The sequence below is a fragment of the Pseudophryne corroboree genome, chromosome 1 (genome assembly GCF_028390025.1).
Source record: "Pseudophryne corroboree isolate aPseCor3 chromosome 1, aPseCor3.hap2, whole genome shotgun sequence".
Classification (NCBI taxonomy): Eukaryota; Metazoa; Chordata; class Amphibia; order Anura; family Myobatrachidae; genus Pseudophryne; species Pseudophryne corroboree.
The window spans coordinates 1,101,737,454-1,101,758,652 of NC_086444.1; the positions used below are offsets into that span (position 1 = coordinate 1,101,737,454).

At 49.2% G+C, this 21,199-nt stretch overlaps 1 protein-coding gene across 3 annotated transcripts in view; it reads left to right on the forward strand.

The window, feature by feature from the left end:
* TBC1D19 (TBC1 domain family member 19) overlaps positions 1-21,199 on the forward strand; it is a 503,848-nt gene that overhangs the window by 1,107 nt on the left and 481,542 nt on the right. The gene's annotated exons all lie outside the window — the stretch shown is intronic.

A 21,199-nucleotide genomic window follows, 5' to 3' on the forward strand; every position in this document is an offset into this window, starting at 1 on the left:
GCAACATGCTGAAACCAAGATAACCCAACTTGTGTAACTGTAATAACTAAACTGCAAGTAAAGTACGCACTGGGACGGGCGCCCACCATCCTCTACGGACTAGGAGAAAAGGATTTACCGGTAGGTTATCAAAATCCTATTTTCTCATACGTCCTAGAGGATGCTGGGGACGACATCAAAACCATGGGGTCTATACCAAAGCTCCAGTATGGACGGGTGAGTGCGGATGACCCTGCAGCACCGATTGACCAAACTTGAGGTCCTCATCGGCCAAGGTGTCAAACTTATAAAATTTAGCAAATGTGTTTGACCCTCACCAAGTAGCTGCTCGGCAAAGTTGTAAAGCCGAGACGCCCCGGGCAGCCGCCCAGGATGAGCCCACTTTCCTAGTAGAATGGGCCTTCACCGACTTCGGTACCGGCAAGCCTGCCGTAGAATGAGCGTGTTGAATTGTCCCTCTGATCCAGCGCGCAATAGTCTGCTTAGAAGCAGGACACCCAATCTTGTTGGGAGCATACAGGACAAACAGAGCCTCTGTTTTCCGTAACCGAGCTGCTCTTGCGACCTAAATCTTCAAAGCTCTAACCATATCTAGAGACTGTGACTCAGTGAAAGTGTCAGTAGCTACTGGCACCACAATAGGACAAGGCCCCCAACTCATACACCCGCCTTGCGGATGCCAAGGCCAAAAGTATCCCCACTTTCCAAGTGAGAAACTTCAATTCTATCTCCTGCAGAGGTTCAAACCAATCTGATTGAAGGAACTGCAACACCACATTAAGGTCCCATGGTTCCACTGGAGGCACAAATGGAGGATGGATGTGCAGAACCCCTTTTAACGAACGTCTGAACTTCTGGAAAGGAGGCCAATTGTTTTTGACAGAAAACTTATAAGGCCGAAATCTGGACCTTGATTGACCCCAATCCAAGGCCCTCATCCACACCAGCCTGCAGAAAATGGAGAAAATGTCCCAACTCAAACTCTTCGGTAGGAGCCTTCTTGGATTCACACCAAGACACACATTTTCTCCAAATACGGTGGTAATGTTTAGTCGTCACTCCTTTCCTGGCCTGAATAAGAGTGGGGATGACTTCCTTAGGAATACCCTTTCGGGCTAGGATCCGACGCTCAACAGCCATGCCGTCAACTGTAGCCGCGGTAAGTCTTGATACACACACGGCCCCTGCTGTAGTAGGTCCTCTCGAGGAGGAAGAGGCCGAGGATCTTCTATGAACAACTCCTGAAGATCAGGATACCAAGCCCTCCATGGCCAGTCTGGGGCAATGAAGATTGCTCAAACTCTTGTTCTTCTTATTATTTTGAGAACTTTTGGAATCCGTGGAAGTGGAGGGAAAACATATACCGACCGAAACACCCACTGGGTCACCAGTGCATCCACTGCTATTGCTTGAGGGTCTCTTGACCTGGAACAATATCTCTGAAGCTTCTTGTCTAGACGAGATGCCATCATGTCTACTTGAGGAACTCCCCAAAGTCTTGTCACCTCTGCGAAGACTTCTTGGTGGAGGCCCCACTCTCCTGGATGGAGATCGTGTCTGCTGACGAAGATTGCTTCCCAGTTGTCCACTTCCGGAATGAAAATTGCTGACAGAGCTCTTACATGTTTTTCTGCCCAGAGGAGAATCCTTGTCACCTCTGCCATTGCCGCTCTGCTTTTCGTTCCGCCTTGCCTGTTTATGTACGCGACTGCTGTTACATTGTCCGACTGGATCTGCACGGGATCTTGAAGATGTACCGCTTGTAGTAGGCCGTTGTAAATGGCTCTCAATTCCAGAACGTTTATGCGAAGGCAGGCTTCCTGACTTGACCATTTTCCTTGGAAGCTTTCCCCCTGTGTGACAGCTCCCCAGCCTTTTGAGACTTGCATCCGTGGTTATTAAGACCCAGTCATGAATCCCAAACCTGTGTCCCTCTAGTAGGTGAGAACTGTGTAGCCACCACAAGAGCGAAATCCTGGCTTTGGGGGACAGGCTTATTTTTCGGTGCATGTGTAGGTGGGATCAGGACCACTAGTCCAACAGGTCCCACTGGAATACTCTGGCATGAAATCGGCCAAACTGTATGGCCTCGTAGGCCGCTACCATTTTCCCCAACAACCAAATGCATTGATGGATCGACACCCTTGTTGGTTTCAATATTTGTTTGACCATTTTCTGGATTTCCAGAGCCTTTTCCACTGGAAGAAATACTCTCCGTACTTCTGTGTCCAGAATCATCCCTAAAAAGGACAATCTTGTTGTCGGTTCCAACTGTGACTTTGGAAAATTCATGATCCAACCGTGTTGTTGGAGTATTGACAGGGAGAGTGCGATGTTCTGCACCAACTGTTCCCTGGTTCTCGCTTTTATCAGGAGATCGTCCAGATAAGGAATTATATTGACTCCTTTTTAACGAAGGAGGACCATCATCTCCGCCATCACCTTGGTGAATACCCTCGGTGCTGTGGAGAGTCCGAACGGCAACGTCTGGAACTGGTAATGGCAATCCTTTACTGCGAATCTCAGATTAAGCTTGATGAGGATAAATGGGAACATGCAAGTAAGCATCCTTTATGTCTACTGACACCATGAAGTCCCCCTCCTCCAGACTGGAAATCACTACCCTCAGGGATTCCATCTTGAACTTGAACCTTTTCAGGTAGAGATTCAGATTTTTCAGGTTTAAAATCGGTCTGACCGAGCCGTACGGCTTCGGAACTACGAAGAGGCTTGAAGGGTACCAGGACAATGACCTGAACCTGACATAATTTTTGAATTGCCGTTGTTACTGATTCTCTTCCCGGAAGAGAAGCTGGCAAGGTCGATTTGAAAAATCGGCATAGGGGGACGTCTTGAAACTCTAGTTTGTACCCATGGGACACTATTTGTAAGACCCATTGGTCCAGGCCAGATTGAATCCAGATTTGGCTGAAAAGTTTCAGACGTGCTCCCACCCGAGCGGACTCACGCAAGGGAGCCCCAGCGTTATGCTGCAGATTTGGCAGAAACAGGGGGGTCGGGAGACGCTGCAGATTTCTTTCCTTTTCCCCTTCCCCCTACCTGCAAAAAAAAAAGGGGTAACCTTTGGCCTTTTTGTATTTGTTGGGCCGAAAGGGAGAGTGATGTGTCTTTTTCGCCGGTGTAGGAGCATAAGGCAATAATGTCGACTTACCTGTGGTAGCCGCCGAGACTAACGCATCCAGCCCATCACCAAACAAGGCCTCACTTTTATACGGGAAAGCCTCCATATTTATTTTTGGAATCTGCATCAGCATTCCACTGGCGGATCCACAACGCCCTCCGAGCCGATACTGCCATGGTAGTGGTTTTTGATCCCAAGAGACCAATATATTTCATGGTTTCTAGTACGTACGCAGCAGCGTCTTTGATATGACTTAACGTTAGGAGTATCTCATCTCCATCTATTGTGTCAATGTCTAATGACAAGTTTTCTGACCACTTTTCAATAGCACTACTCACCCACGCACAGACAATGGTAGGCCTGAGTAGTGTCCCATTGGCCACATCAATAGATCACCTCACTCACTTGCGGTCTGTCGGCTCCTTAAGTGAAGCCATTCCAGGCGCAGGGAGAAACACCTTTTCTCTTTTATGACAGGGCCCTGTCTAAAATGCGGGGTGACTCCCACCTTTTTTGGAAAAAGGTAAGCTGCCTGATATCCTTTTGGGAATCAGAAATTTATTTTCAGGTTAAATCAGACCTGAGGTGGAGGGAAAATTACATTACTTCTTTACTAAAGTAAACCCTCTCCTTGTGGTAAGAGGGGGCTTCGTAACTTCTAACACTTCCTTTATAGCTAAAACATGTTTTGAATGCTTTTTTGCTAACTTAGGACCTATTCCCCTGGAATCACTAGTGTCGACACAGGAATCAGAGTCCGTGTCGGTATTAGTTTGTACTACTTGTGCAAATTTGTATGTGACCCAGAAAGGTCCCTGTGGATAAAAGGCAGAACTATTAAAAATCACATCTTCAACAGATTATTTTCATTTTCTGTATGAGATTCAGTCCAACCTCTTACTGATATGATTCACACTATCATGTAACCTTTCACCCAGTCAGGCTCTTGGTGTCATATTACACCTCTGTGTCCCTAACATGTCTACAGAGTTCCCTGCCACAGACATGTCACACACGTGCAGAACCACACCACAGACACTCCAGAATTTATAGAGGACAGACCCACCGCAAAATCTGTCAGAGGGACACAGATAGGATTTTGCCAGTTCACAACCCAGCGCCAGTAACACAATGTCTGTGAACACAAAATGCCCACTGACATTCAGCGCTTTTATAATGTTAATCACACAATTATATAGCACCAAATTCACTGTGGCTCCCCCCTGTTTTGCACCCAGATACTTGTTCAGTAGTGGAGGAGGACCAGTGTTGTCTCTGCAGCCTGAGGAGAGAGAGAAAATGGCGCTGAGCAGTGTGCTGGCTGACTGAGGAGGAAGCTCCACTCTTCAATGGTGTGTTTCTCATCAGCTTTTATGAGGTAATTTTTTATACTGGCAGGGGTAGGATTGTGCTTCAGCAACTTATGCCCCTTATTTATGCCAGTTTCCATAGGTTTAATGCTGCCCAGGGCGCCCCCCCGCGCCCTGCACCCTGCAGTGCCTGTGTATGTGTGGACCATATGGCGCATATGGCACATTTAAATTGTGCCTTTTTAGGTGAAATATATTTTCTCATACGTCCTAGAGGATGCTGAAGACGACTTCAAAACCATGGGGTATAGACGGGATCCGCAGGAGACAGGGGTACTCTAAAGACTTTTCATTGGGGGTGAACTGGCTCCTCCCTCTATGCCCCTCCTCCAGACGGATCCACGGATACACATCCTGGATGCTGTAAACTTTGAGTGGGGCCGTTAAGGAACTATGGGGGTCATTCCGAGTTGATCACTCGCTAGCTATTCTTTGCAGCGCTGCGATCAGATAGTCGCCACCTATCGGGGAGTGTATTTTCGCTTTGCAAGTGCAAAAACGCTTGTGCAGCCGAGCGGTACAAAAAAGTTTTCTGCACTTTCTGAGTAGGTCTGAACTTACTCAGCCGCTGCGATCACTTCAGCATGTCCGGTCCCGGAATTGACATCAGACACCCGCCCTGCAAACGCTTGGACACACCTGCGTTTTTCCAGCCACTCCCCGAAAACGGTCAGTTGACACCCATAAACTCCTTATTCCTGTCAATCTTCTTGTGATCGGCTGTGCGAATGGATTCTTCATTAAATCCATCGCCCAGCACCAATCCGCTTTGTACCTGTACGACGCGCCTGCGCATTGCACAGTTTTGCCGAGTTTTGACCTGATCGCAGCGCTGAAAATAGCTAGCATGCGATCAGGTTCAGAATGACCCGCTTAGTATCATTACCGGCCGTACCACGGCTATGGCAGTATCGGCTCAGAGCTCTGTGGCTGTGTCAATGGTCAGTGGATGCCGATTCCAAAAAAGGAGTTGAAAACCTTCCTTTTACAGGTGATTCCTTGTTTGGGGAATAACTGAACAAGTCGATATCTCGGGCATCTGCAGGTAAATCTACATGTCTGCCCCGCCTCCTGCCAGGCGTCCCTATCCTTTACCTTCCCTGCAGTCCGTTCGGGTGGGCAGATTCAGAGGCAGGGCCAGAGGTGCCTCCAATGCTGCTAGAGGATTTCGCGGTAAGTCCCGTAAACTAGCTGCTGCTGGACCTGTAGACCAGGCCTCAGGATCCTCTTCCATGAAGCCTTCAGCGTGATGGTTGGCCCCAGCAGCAAGGCGACTTTCGGGTAGGTGCTCTCCTTCAACACTTCGCCCACATATGGGCAGAGTGCTGCCGGGATCCTTTGGTGAGGGACCTCATTTCCCAAGGACACCGGCTGGAATTCCAGGAAATCCCTCCTCAGATTCTTCAGGTCAGGCTTACCAGCTTCATAGGAAGCCAGGTTTTCCTTACAGCAGGCAGTGCAAAAGCTGCTTTCTACAGGAGTTACTGTTCCAGTGCCTCCTCTGCTGCACACAAAGGGGTTTAACTCGAGTTTCTTTGTGGCTCTGAAGCCGGACAGCTCGGTAAGACCGATCTTGAGTCTCAAATCCCTGAACCCATATCTTCGGGTGTTCAAATTCAAGATGGAATCTCTAAGAGCAGTGATAGCGAATCTGGAGAGGGAGTTTCTGGTGTCCCTGGATATCAAGGACGCATACCTGCATATCCCAATTTGGCCCCCTCATCAAGTGTTCCTCAGGTTCGCGATTCTGGACCAGCATTACCAGTTTCAGGCCTTACCCTTAGTATCTCCACAGCCCCAAGGGTATTCACAAAGGTTATGGTGGAAATGATGCTATAACTGCGCTTGAGGGGTGTCCAAATAATTCCGTACCTGGGCGATCTCCTGATAAAGGCGGTGTCCAGGGAACAGCTTCTGCACAGTATCGACTTGACTACTTGTTTGCTTACGGAGCACGGATGGATACTCAATTTCCAGAAATCTCATTTGGAACCGTCTCCGACAATTCAGTTCCTGGGGATGATCCTGGATACAATGTCTCAGAAGATTTACCTTCCCAGGGACAAGGCCTTGACTATTCAGTCTATGGTCCGGATGGTGCTGAAACCTTGTGTGGTCTCGATTCACCTTTTGTATCTGCTTGCTGGGCAAGATGGTGGCCTCCTACGAGGCGATACAGTACGGCAGGTTCCATGCGCGACTGTTTCAACTGGATTTGTTGGACAAATGGTCGGGATCTCACCTGCACATGCATCAGCATATAACCCTGTCACCAAAAGCACAGATATCCCTACTATGATGGCCACAAGTTTCCCATCTGATGGAGGGTTGGAGTTTCAACACCCTACCCTGGACGCTGTTGACAACGGATGCCAGCCTCCCGGGTTGGGGGACTGTGACTCGAGGGGTGCAGTTCCAGGGGACATAGTCCTTTTCAGGAATTCTCTCAGTCAGACAACACCACGGCAGTGGCGTACATCAACTAGCAGGGAGGAACCAGAAACGGGGCCGCTATGCGAGAGGTGACAAAAATACTCCTTTGGCTGGAAGCCAGCGCAAGAGCCATCTCAGCCATTTACATTCCAGGAGTGGACAACTGGGAAGGGGACTTCCTAAGCAGGCACGACCTCCATCCAGGGGAATGGGGACTCCACCCTCAGGTGTTTTAACAACTCGTTCACGGGTGGGGTTGTCTGCAGATAGACCTGATGGCTTCTCGTCTCAACAAGAAGCTCCGTCGTTACTGCTCCAGAACTAGGGACCCGCAGGCGGCAGCTGTAAATGCTCTGACGACGCCATGGAATTACCACTTTGTTTACCTGTTTCCTCCGATTCCTCTACTCCCAAGAGTTCTGAAAAGACTCAAAAAGGAAAGGGTTCAGGCAATTCTCATTGTCCCGGATTGGCCTCGGCGGGCCTGGTATGCGGACCTCCTGACCCTGTCGTTGGAAGAACCCTTGCCTCTGCTGCTTCTCAAGGACTTTCTTCAACAAGGACCCTTCGTCTATCCAGACTTACAGCGGCTACGTTTGACGGCCTAGAGGTTGAGAGGGAAATTTTAACCAGGAAGGGTCTTCCATCCAAGGTGGTTTCGACTATGGTTCAGGCCCGTAAGGTGGTTACCTCCAAACATTACCACCGTATTTGGAAGAAGTACGTTTCTTGGTGTGAGGGTCGAAAATGTTCTCCTGTAGAATTCAGTCTGGTCCGGTTTCTACTTTTCCTGCAAGCAGGAGTGGATAAGGGCCTGCGTTTAGGCTTCATCGAGGTAAAGATCTCAGCTCTCTCTAGCTTCTTTCAGAAACAACTGGCGGTACTTCCTGAAGTACAGACCTTTCTTAAGGGGGTGTTGCATATTCAGCCACCCTTTGTTCCTCCCACTGCTCCGAGGGACCTCAATGTGGTGTTGACCTTTCTCCAGTCGGATTGGTTTGAACCCTTGCAGAGGGTTGACTTAAAATACCTGACGTGGGAGACTGTTATGTTACTAGCTTTTGCTTCGGCCAGGTATGTGTCCCGAATTGGGCCTTGTCCTGTAAAAGCCCTTACTTGGTGTTTCACGAGGATAGGGCGGAGCTCAGAACTTGCCCACAGTTTTTGCCGAAAGTGGTATCAGGCTTTCATGTGAATCAACCTATTGTAGTTCCAGTCTTGTCCGACAATTCAGTTGTTCCAAAGTCCCTGGATGTTGTATGGGCTTTGAGGATTTACATCAAAAGGACGGCTGGTCACAGGAAGTCTGACTTGCTTTTCGTCCTTTTATGATGCTACGAAAACTGATCATCCTACTTCCAGACAGTACATTGCTCGTTGGCTCAAATTGACTATCCAACAAGCCTATACTTCGGCGACTCTGCTGGTGACGAGTTTTGTTCAGTCCCACTCCACAAGGTCGGTAGGTTCTTCCAGGGCGGCTGCCCGGGGCGTCTCGGCATTACAGTTGTGCCGTGCAGCAACTTGGTCCAGTGTGAACACCTTTTGTTAAATTCTACAGGTTTGACACCTTGGCCAAAGATGACCTTCAGTTTGGTCAGGCGGTTTTGCAGGGGTCTCAGCACTCTCCCATCCGTTCTGGGACATCCACATGGTAATCTAGTATTCCCCAGAATCCAATAGGACGTAAGAGAAAATAGGAATTTAATACCGGTAATTCCTTTTCTTGTAGTCCGTAGTGGATAGTGGGCGCCTGCCTCAGTGTTTCGTTTCTGCTTACCTGGTTTTAAGTGTTATGGTTGGGGTGCTGTTGCTTTCCCTGTTCCATGTTTGATTAGCGTTGCTATCCTTCTCTAGTTAGCGCTGCTTTCCTCTGTTCTGGTTAGCTCTGCTATCTTATTGTTTTGTGTGTTGGTTTGTTACCTCACCGCTTTTGTGTTATGTCCTCCTCTCAAAGTATGTCCGTCTCCTCACGCTCAGTTTCCTAGACGGAGTCTGCTATTTTATGTTTTACAACCAAGTCACTTTGCTACAATTATTTTCTTATCGTTTGCTCACACGTTGCTAGGCTTAAATGGACACAGTAAATGTTGTGAAGCTTTCATGATGTAGATCAGTGTTTCTGTTGCGGGGTACACTGGGCTCCACAAGGATTGGACAATGGGGTGTAGAGTAGGATCTTGATCCGAGGCACCAACAGGCTCAAAGCTTTGACTGTTCCCAGAATGCACAGCGTCGCCTCCTATATCACCCCGCCTCCCCGCACAGGAGCTCAGTTTTGGAAGTTGGTGCTGCAGTAAGCAGGCACTTAACAGAAGAAAAGCTTTTTATGAGGTAAAAAGTGAACACTTCAAGGGCAGCAGCGGTGGTATATGTCTTGTGACATTCACTGCTGCAGCTCCAGCTCTCCCCAGCGGCGCTGTACACTCCCGAGCCCTGGTTGCCGGGTACCTACAGCGGAGGCTCCGGTTTTCTTCATGTTAGACACACACGGCTGGGGCTCTCCAGGATTGCGTGGCCGCGCTTCGGGAGGTGGTAAGTGGGTCCCGCTTGCGGGACCTGGTCTTTATCGCGGCGTGGTCAGTGGGAGGCGGGCCGCGCGCGGTGGACACTGTGGCAGTACAGGAGATCCCACTAGATCACCAGGGCATGGGCGCAGGTCCAATTCTAAACCAATTCTTATATCGCCCACAGTACCCGGTGGTTTTGCCAGCAGAGGGGATAAGGCTTAGACCTGAAGCCCCTCCCCCAGCCCCAGGGCGCCATTTCTAGCAAGTGTTCCCGCCCTGGAGCTGCATATCTATCTTTTCCTCACTCCCTGTCCGTGTCTGCGGCGCCATTATTCCTCAGCTCACTGTTCCTGGGACTGCTTGGGCAAATCCTCCTATGTAAAGCCGCCTGGTTGTCAGCGCTGTGCCTTTACATGACACTTAAGTATTCTACCTGCCTTTTTAGACAGTGATAGTTAAGAAAGAGTGCATTTAGTCAGGGTTTTATAGTACAATTACCCTGTGATATAACAGTACACAGTAAAAACTGGATGTATATCTATTGTTATATAGCTGTGTAAGCTAGTCCAGTGCAGTATTATTGTCGGTAATAACCTCTGCATTGTACAAATTGTGACTTTCTGTGTGTGCATTTGATAGCTGAGTGGTGTCCATTTCGTGTCTTTCACTCAACCTGCTATCCCTATATTCCATATCCTGAGGGGGCTTGGTGCGTCAGGTGTTGTCTAATATAGGATTTTCACAAAGATATACTTTATTACGTATTTTTCTCTGTGATTTAGTCACCATATCTCTCCTTTATCTCTGCTAGTGCTGACATACACTGCGCAGGGGTTTGGGTTTAGAGGTATAGTGCTGCTGATAATTGTACTGTGTTAACCTCATACTGCAAGTTATATCATGTCTGCTTCTGAGGGTAACGGTTCTGGGGCTGAACACACTGCCGGTGTTGCTGAAGCCACAGAACCATATGAGGAGAATATAGCAGCTGTGGGCTCTGGTTCTGGGGGCTCCTTGCCCCCCAGTGGGACTGTGGCAACGGAGGCGCATACTCACCCACCGTGGGACGCTTTTTACACGCTTCTGCATATGCTAGTTCAGAAACTAACTCCCCCTATGGGACCCCCAATGCCGGTACAACTGTATGTGGTCCCTGCAGCTAACCCGCCATGGGCGGGCGATTTATCTGCTCAATTAAAGAAGTTGAACCAGTCCTTGACTACTAAAAAGTCTGACCAACGCTCGCCTAAGTCCAAGAGGTCCTCTAAGTGAGCGCTTATCTCCTCACAATCCACTGCTGTCACTGACACCTCGTCTGATGAAAACGGCACATATACTGACCCCTCAGGTTCTGACTCAGATACGGCTGATGGGGAGGGTAGTTCACATGTGGATGTTCCTGATCTTTTGGAGGCTATTAAGTTAATTCTGCAGATTACGGATGATCCCGAGCCATCCGTCCCTCCTAGGAAACCAGATAGGTTCAAGCGTCCAGAAGGTGGTTAAACAAGTTTTACCTCACTCTGACCACCTAGTGGATATACGTCTGGAACCCTGGGAAAACCCGGGTATGAAGTTTGTGCCTCAAAAGAAGATGCTGGCTCGCTCTCCCCTCGCGCCGGAGCTGTCTAAAAATTGGGAAACGCCTCCTCCAGTGGACTCGCATGTGGCTAGGATGGTGGTTTCCTCAGTTCAACCTGTCACTACCATCACGTCTCTAAAAGAGCCTATGGTTAAACGTGTGGAGGGTTGTCTGAAAGCGATTTACACCCTCACGGGTGCTGCACAAAGGCCCACTATTGCAGCTACATGGGCTGCAGAGGCTATTGAAGCATGGGCCTTGGAGTTAGAAGCTGAAATCTCTTCTGACCATGCTAGACAATGCTTGTCATATATTGTCACAGCTTCTCAATATATTAAAGAGGCGGCTTCTGATGCCGGTATCCTAGCAGCCAAGGCCTCTACTACATCAGTCCTGGCTTGCAGGATATTGTGGCTGAGATCCTGGTCTGTGGATCTGGGACTCTAGAAAAACCCTGGAGGTACTCCCTTTCAAGGGAGATATTCTGTTTGGGGATGACTTAAATAAGATAGTGGCTGACTTGGCTACTGCCAAAACTGCCTGTCTGCCTAATACCGCTCCTTCTGTGTCGAGGGCTAAAGGTACGTCCTTTCGCCCCTTTCGTCCTTCAGGTAAAGCTAAAGGTCAGGCGTACCATAAGCAGGCCCGCACTTCCAAACCTGGGAAGCCGAAGCCCAAAAGAGCCTGGGCTTGCCCTTCAGCCAGCTGCCAAGACCCAGGGTGGGGGACTGGCTTCTAGGGTATAACCAGGAATGGTTGAAGACCACTTCAGATGCCTGGGTACGGGAAGTCGTCACTCGAGGTTACGCCATAGCCTTCAAATACCGACCCCCTCATCGATTTTGCCAGACAGACGTCCCTTTGGACCAGACAAAGGCAAAAACTCTACACTCGGTGGTACAGACCCTCCTGGATACAGGAGTCGTAGTACAGGTGCCTCTTGCTCAGAGGGGCCGGGGGTTCTATTCTCTGCTGTTTCTAGTCACGAAACCGAATGGGTCCTCCCGGCCCATTCTCAACCTCAAGGCATTGAACAGGTTTGTGAAGGTTTCCAAGTTCCGTATGGAAACCCTTCGCTCTATAGTTCTGGCCTTGGAACCTGGGGACTACATGGTCTCCCTGGACATACAGGATGCTTACCGGCATATTCCTATAGCAGTGTCACATCAACAATACCAGAGGTACTCTGTTGGCAACTGCCATTACCAGTTTCGGGCTTTACCTTTTGGTTTAACAAAGGCTCCGCGAGTCTTCACCAAAGTCATGGCGGTGGTACTCCGCCGTCAAGGGGTCAGGATACTGCCGTATCTGGACGACTTGTTAATCCTGGCAAATTCCCCAGATCTTCTCCTACGTCATCTGGATATGACAGTCCGGTTTCTACAAGCCCACGGGTGGCTCATCAACTGGAAGAAATCCTCCCTGGTCCCTGCTCAGAGCATGGTGCACCTGGGAGCGTTGTTGGACACTCACAACCAGAGGTTGTTTTTGTCTCAGGAGAAAGTCCTGAAGCTTCAGGACAGGATTCGTTGCTTCCTTTCTCGTCCGCAAGTGTCGATACATTCGGCAATGCAGGTGCTGGGCCTAGCCAAGTGGGACGGCCTTCCTCACCGGATCAGATCTCAAATGATCTTATTGACTCCGGAGGTCCATCTGTCGCTACACTGGTGGCTCCGGGACCAACAATTGTGCAGGGATTGTCCCTTCTGGATATCCAACTGGGTCCTGTTGACGACAGATGCCAGTCTAAGAGGTTGGGGCGCATTGCTGGAGCAACACTCCCTTCAGGGTCAGTGGACCAAGGAGGAATCTCTCCTCTCGATCAACATTCTGGAATTGCGGGCGGTCTTCAATGCGTTGAACCTGGCCCAGCATTTAATTCAGAACCGTCCTGTTCAAGTACAGTCGGACAACGCCACCACAGTGGCTTACATAAATCATCAAGGCGGCACTCGAAGCCGTTTGGCAATGAAGGAAGTCTCACGGATTCTACGTTGGGCGGAACGCCATCTACCGGCCATATCGACAATATTCATTCCGGGAGTCCTGAATTGGAAAGCGGACTTTCTCAGTCGTCAGGACGTGCATGCCGGCGAGTGGGGCCTCCATCCAGAAGTGTTTCAACTCCTCGTAGAAAAGTGGGGTCTTCCAGACGTGGATGTGATGGCGTCTCGACACAATCACAAGGTACCGGTCTTCGAAGCAAGGACAAGGGATCCTCAAGCAGCATTCGTGGATGCGCTGGCGGTGCTGTGGAGGTTTCGGCTGCCATACGTGTTCCCTCCGGTGTCACTCCTGCCCAGGGTAATTCAGAAGTTCAAGCAAGAAAAAGGAAATCTGCTTCTCATAGCTCCAGCGTGGCCCAGACGGCACTGGTTCTCAGACCTGAAGGGCCTATCGTCAGAGCGTCCAGTTCTACTTCCACAACGCCCAGACCTCCTCGTACAGGGCCCCTGTGTCGGCCAGGACCTAGCCCAGCTATCTTTGACGGCGTAGCTCTTGAAGCTTCCGTCTTGAGGGCTAAGTGTTTTTCTGAAGAGGTCATTAAAACTATGTTGCGGGCCCGGAAACCGGCTTCTGCATAGGGTCTGGCATTCCTTCTTTGTTTTGTGCGCATCTAACAATTATGATGCTTCCAAGTTTAGTACAGCTTTTCTGCAGCAAGGCCTAGAGTTGGGCCTGCGTCTGGCCTCCCTAAAGTTTCATATTTCTGCCTTGTCGGTGTGGTTTCAGAGAAAAATTGCGACTTTGCCTGATGTTCATACTTTCACTCAGGGTGTGTTGCGTATCCAACCTACCTATGTCCTGCCTGTGGCTCCTTGGGACTTGTCTGTGGTTTTGGAGGCGTTGCAGGAGCCTCCGTTTGGACCCCTTGGTTCAGCTGACCTTAAGTGGCTTTCCCTTAAGGTGGTGTTCTTGCTGGCTATTGCCTCTGCTAGAAGAGTGTCGGATCTGGGTGCCTTGTCTTGTAGTTCCCCATATCTGATTTTTCACCGTGATCGGGCGGTTCTTAGGACTCGTCCCGGATATTTACTACTGCTGTTCACATTAAGGCCCATTCTACTTGGTCTGTTGGACCTTCTTGGGCGGCCCAACGTGGTGCGACCCTTGAACAATTGTGCAAGGCGGCTATGTGGTCTTCCGGGAACACGTTCATAAGGTTCTATGCCTTCGATACTGCCGCTTCCCAGGATGCTTCCTTTGGACGCCGGGTTCTTGTGCCCGCTACAGTGCGTCCCCTCCCATAAGGAATTGCTTTAGGACATCCCCATTGTCCAATCCTTGTGGAGCCCAGTGTACCCCGCAGCAGAAAACGAGTTTTATGGTAAGAACTTTTGTTAAAACTCTTTCTGCGAGGTACACTGGGCTCCACAAGGTGCCCACCCTGACGCACTTGGCTTCTTTGGGTTGGTATGGCATTAGCCGCTGACACTTCTTTTGTCGTGAGAGTGTGGTGTATGTGGCTACTAACTGTTGTCGTCTCTTTTCCTGCTACTGCATTGGGCTGGTTAACTAAAAACTGAGCTCCTGTGCAGGGAGGCGGGGTGATATATGAGGCGGCGCTGTGTATTCTGGGAAAAGTCAAAGCTTTGAGCCTGTTGGTGCCTCGGATCAAGATCCTACTCTACACCCCATTGTCCAATCCTTGTGGAGCCCAGTGTACCTCGCTGAAAGAGTTTTAACAAAGGTAAGTTCTTACCATAAAACTCGTTTTTTCCATGAATATGCGTCTTAGACGCAAAGTAATGTAATAGGACGCAAGGGCAGTTTATGCTGATTACAATGATATGCAGCTTGCCTATGGTGGTCATTCCGAGTTGATCGCAGCCAGCAACTTTTTGCTGCTGTGATCAACTAGTACACGCCTATGGGGGAGTGTATTTTAGCTTAGCAGGGCTGCGATCGCTTGTGCAGCCCTGCTAAGCTAAAAAAATTTCAAGCAGAAGTTGACCAGCCCTATACTTACTTACCCTGTGCGACGATCCCTGCGATTCTGAAGCCACCTCTGATGTCAGACATCCGCCCTCCGTTCTTCTGGACACGCCTGCGTTTTTCTTACCACTCCCCGAAAACGGCAGCCAAAGGTCCGGATCCGCCCTGGAACGCCTTCTTCCTGTCAATCTTCTTTGCGGTCGGCTCTGCGACCGCTTCCTTCGGTAGACACGACGTAACGGTTGCCGGGCAATGACGCGCACGTGCACTGCGGCCGCCGCGCATGCGCATTCCGTTCACACTGCAGCGATAAACCGCTTCGTGTGAACAGGTCTGAATGACCCCCTTTATTCTGAGTGCAACTGCAGCTAAATTTGCATATAAAGTGCTATGCTACAGTGTTTTCCTGGAAAACACTGTAACGTGACATTTCGGATGCAGATAGAGTAGCTATTACACACAGAATATAGCATGCTGCATATCATTTTAATTAGCAGAAGCTGATTGTGCATCATGTTACATTACTTTGCGTCTACCGAGTTCCATCACGGCATGGCACGACTTCAAGGGCTGTTTAGCATGACTGCAATAAGGCTGTAAGAGGACACATCTGTACTGGGACATTCAGGGGTACTTGAGAAATTTCATGTAATGATGAGTAGGGTGGAATAATTAGACACATAGGGAAAGCAGTGTGTTAGGGAGTTTTAGCCCCATGCGTCACAGGAGGATCCTAATCCTAACAAAATGAAAGTCTGTCCCTCTAAAATAAGCATATGTGGACTATAGTTTTATTGTCCATTTTATAGTGTTTATAAAATGTTATAGTTTTTATTGTCCGTTTAGCATTTATCATGGATTGTAATCTAAGATCTATATGTACAGTTCATTCTCTTGTGTTAATTTTCTAAACTTTGTTTATAGAATACATATGTATTCCCAGCAGACGGGATGCCGGCTGTCAGTATCCCGACAGTGGCATCCCGCCCGCCAGAATGACTGCAGCGGGGCGAGCGTTCGCCACAGGATCTATTCCTACTCTGGGTATTGTGGACACCCACGGGTGGGAATAGCCCCTGTGAGACGGTATTCCAGCTGTTGGGATTCCGGCGTATGTATCCTGACTGCTGGGATCCCAACAGCCGGCAAATTGTTTGCCACCCTAGATAATAGTGCATGTATTGCTTCTATATATACTGTAGCAGTCCCTAAACATTTACTCCTAATAGCAATTATAGTAATTACAGATGTATTGCTTTGCAAATGTTGAGGGTACGTATGACCTATATGGGCTGCCATGTGGTACCCATAGAGCTATCTATCTATGTTAATTTATGTGGTGGTGGACAGGGTGGGGCTTCTTCTTGTCTACATTTTTTATGTTTGGCAGCTGCCAGCACTGGTTCTCACTGTCACATTGATCATAAGTTTATTTGGTCCTGGACCACAAACCCGCTGCATCCTGGATACTGGGTGTGGATCATTAGATCGACAGTGTCTAGGTCGACAGGGTTTGAAGGTCGACAGAGTTTCTAGGTGGACAGGTGAAAAGGTCGACATGAGTTTTTCATGGGGGGTTTTGTGTCGTTTTCTCCGTACAGTGACCGGGAAGCCCAATTAGTGCACCGTTTCCCCTCGCCATGCTTCGGGCAAGGTGCCTCGCTCTGCTACCGCAGAGCTCGGCCACAGGTTACCGTTCCAATCGTAGTCCACGTGGATTGCTAAGTATGGAAAAGTAAAAAAAAAAACGTAAAAAACTCATGTTGACCTTTTGACCTGTCGACCTAGTGACTGTCGACCTATAGTGGTTGACATAAACATTGTCGACCTAGACCAGTGATGGCCAACCTTGACACTCCAGCTGTTGTTGAACTACATATCCAGGCATGCCCTGCTACAGTTTTGTTATTTGGCCTTGCTAAAACTGATGCAGGGCATGCTGGGATGTGTAGTTCAACAACAGCTGGAGTGTCAAGGTTAGCCATCCCTGACCTAGACATTGTCGATCTTCAGACCAGATCCCCTGGATACCAGGGCACCCAGTATGCCAGCCACTGCTGTAGAATGATCCTGAGGAAGTGGTAAACAGAGTTGTCCACAGGCTAGACCGTATTAGGAGTGAGATGAATGAGTGCGCTGAGAGGGGTCTGGATCGTTTTTAATTAAGGTGAAACAGATATAGAATAGATCACAATAGGCTGTTTCATTTGAAGTATTTCTAGTGAATAAACATTTAATTGGGTAACCTTGTAAGTGAGTCACAAATCTTTCAGTCAGTGGGGTGGCGATGTGCTGCCTCCACATGTGGTAAATTGGTTGCAATGGGGCATTTGGTATGTACAGTAGATGGAATTGCATGCTATATAGTGGTGAGAGTACACAGATACCAGGGCTATTTCAGGTGAATCCTGCCACCCATTGTACAGATGGGTCCATGTTTATCTTGACCTTTAATAGGATTAACAAAGACTGGGCAGTCGGACTTAATCCTCAGCTCAGAGCCGGATTAAGACCATGGGGGGCCCGGGGTACTTAAGACAGTGGGGCCCCTATTCAAGAGGGTGTGTGTGTGTGTGTGTCCCTCTCCTCCTACTCTATACATTGTCCCGTCCTGTGGCTCCACCTACCCCTGACACATTATTATGACCCTGTATGTGAGCACATAGTGAGAGCAGCAGCAGCGAGTACCCCAGGCATGGCTCCCTCCTCTGTGCTGTCCCTGAGCGGCCTATGTCACTGGGCTGCCTGGCTCTTCCTCCTCTACCTGCTGTACAAAGCCTCTACGCTGTACCTGAGGTGGCAGGAGCTGTGCCGGGTGTTCTCTGCTTTCCCGGGTCCAGAGCGCCACTGGCTGTACGGCAACGCTCAGGAGATAACTCCGCTCCCATCCCCGGCAACCGCACACACAGCTGAGTGACGGCTCAGCACTCCAATCATGTATGAGTGAAGCAGCCTGCCGCTCAGCCATTGGTGCAGCGTACTTCACTCATACATTATTGGACAGCTGAGCCGTCGCTCAGCTGTCCTGTCTGTACGGCTGCAGTGCGGACGAGAGCGCAGCACCACAGATCGGATCGGAAGAGAGATCCGATCTGTGGTGTGGCAGGGGACCCTTTTGGAAAGGGGGGGGCCCGGTGGAACGTATCCCCGGGACCCCCCCCTTAATCCGGCTCTGCCCCAGCTGTATTGTTCTCTGTATTGTATTGCAGCTGAAAACAATATACTGTATGAAGGGTTTGTTAATAAACCATGTTGTGCCTAGGCGCAGCAAACTAGCCAAGATAACCGTGGACCCATCTGTATATAACATCCTAAAATACAGTAAACCATTTTCCAACATTTGAATTCTTTTTAAAACAATGGTTCACTCGTCTTGACTCCTTTGGTGCTCCAGTTAGCAGACACTGTACTGGTGCCATAGCCAGCTGGAACAGGTATTAAAAATTTACATAATACATCATTACATATTTGGTCCACATTAGGTACATAGCACCAACATTTCCCCTTGATAGTGCTGTAACATGAAGCTTTATGCAGTAGTGGCCAATTTAGCTGTAAGGCTGGGGGTCCCCAGCCGTAGGGGCGTGCAACAACATAGATCCATATGTAATTTGAAGCACGAAAGCAGCTGCCAATGTGGCTGCTTTGTGTGTGACTGACTTAAACCCTTAATGTATTGTTACTGTACTGCAATTCCTCTTGGTCTGACTGAGTCTGAATCTGTACACAACGCTGCTATTTTTTTTTTCCCCCCACACCAAGTTCCATTGTGTTTGATATACATATTCAAACTCTATCGCACAATTGTCGCATATCAGATAAGTCAGTGCAGCATTGTTGTTGCATTACATTGCTATTAAGATGCACATACGAGAGAAAAATACACTACATTGCTCTCTTGTGCCAGGCGTCCTGTGCCAGCTCCAGGTACATTCGACCTGCGCGGGGCACAGGGTATTTAAGGGTAGCTGGCCATTTCTAATGTGGTGCCGGCCGCCAGCCAATCAGTGCTCATGGACTGCAAGCTTTTATTAGCGTATGAACCGGTGCCATATTTTAGATGCCGCCATCGAAGACTGGAAACAGGACTGATGGGCAGGAGAGGCGCGCGAGTCCCTCTCATCCCCACAGACACAACGGCAGCAGCAGAGCCCAGCAGCAGCAGCGGCGGGGAACTGCAGCACTGGGGGGCAGCATATGTATCTGGCACTATACTGGGGGCAGCATGTGTATCTGGCACTATACTGGGGGGCAGCATGTGTATCTGGCACTATACTGGGGGGGCAGCATGTGTATCTGGCACTATACTGGGGGGCAGTATGTGTAACCGGCACTATACTGGGGGGCAGTTTTTGTAAAGCTGCTAACTGTGTGTAGAGTGGGGTGCTAAGATACACACACATATATATATATATATATATATATATATATATATTTCTCTATCGTCCTAAGTGGATGCTGGGGTTCCTGAAAGGACCATGGGGAATAGCGGCTCCGCAGGAGACAGGGCACAAAAGTAAAGCTTTTACAGGTCAGGTGGTGTGTACTGGCTCCTCCCCCTATGACCCTCCTCCAGACTCCAGTTAGATTTTTGTGCCCGGCCGAGAAGGGTGCAATTCTAGGTGGCTCTCATAAAGAGCTGCTTAGACAGTTTAGCTTAGGTTTTTTATTTTACAGTGATTCCTGCTGGCAACAGGATCACTGCAAGAACCTCTGCTTCAAGGAAGACCGGTGTTGATCCAGTCGGACAACATCACGGCAGTCGCCCATGTAAACAGACAGGGCGGCACAAGAAGCAGGAGTGCAATGGCAGAAGCTGCCAGGATCCTTCGCTGGGCGGAGAATCACGTGATAGCTTTGTCAGCAGTATTCATCCCGGGCGTGGACAACTGGGAAGCAGACTTCCTCAGCAGACACGATCTTCACCCGGGAGAGTGGGGACTTCATCCAGAAGTTTTTCACATGCTAATAAACCGTTGGGAAAAACCAATGGTGGACATGATGGCGTCTCGCCTCAACAAAAAACTGGACAGGTATTGCGCCAGGTCAAGAGATCCGCAGGCAATAGCTGTGGACGCGCTGGTAACACCTTGGGTGTATCAGTCGGTGTATGTGTCTCCTCCTCTGCCTCTCATGCCAAAGGTATTGAGAATTATACGGCGAAGAGGAGTAAGAACGATACTAGTGGCTCCGGATTGGCCAAGAAGGACTTGGTACCCGGAACTTCAAGAGATGGTCACGGACGAGCCGTGGCCTCTACCTCTGAGAAGGGACCTGCTCCAGCAGGGTCCGTGTCTCTTTCAAGACTTACCGCGGCTGCGTTTGACGGCATGGCGGTTGAACGCCAGATCCTAAAAGGAAAAGGCATTCCAGAAGAAGTCTTTCCTACCTTGATAAAGGCAAGGAAGGAAGTCACCGCGAAACATTATCACCGTATTTGGCGAAAATATGTTGCGTGGTGCGAGGATCGGAGTGCTCCGACGGAGGAATTTCAACTGGGTCGTTTCCTACATTTCCTGCAATCAGGATTGTCTATGGGTCTCAAATTGGGATCTATAAAGGTTCAAATTTCGGCCCTGTCAATATTCTTCCAAAAAGAATTGGCCTCAGTCCCTGAGGTCCAGACTTTTGTCAAAGGAGTACTGCATATACAGCCTCCTGTGGTGCCTCCGGTGGCACCGTGGGATCTAAATGTAGTTTTAGATTTCCTCAAATCCCATTGGTTTGAACCACTAAAGAATGTGGATTTGAAATATCTCACATGGAAAGTGACTATGTTACTGGCCCTGGCTTCGGCCAGGAGAGTATCTGAACTGGCGGCTTTATCTTATAAAAGCCCTTATTTAATTTTCCATTCGGATAGGGCAGAGCTGCGGACGCGTCCGCATTTTCTCCCTAAGGTGGTATCAGCGTTTCACCTGAACCAGCCTATTGTAGTGCCTGCGGCTACAGACGACTTGGAGGACTCCAAGTTGTTAGACGTTGTCAGAGCCTTAAAAATATATATTTCAAGGACGGCTGGAGTCAGAAAATCTGACTCGCTGTTTATACTGTATGCACCCAACAAGTTGGGTGCTCCTGCTTCTAAGCAGTCGATTGCTCGTTGGATTTGTAACACAATTCAACTTGCACATTCTGTGGCAGGCCTGCCACAGCCTAAATCTGTTAAGGCCCATTCCACAAGGAAGGTGGGCTCATCTTGGGCGGCTGCCCGAGGGGTCTCGGCATT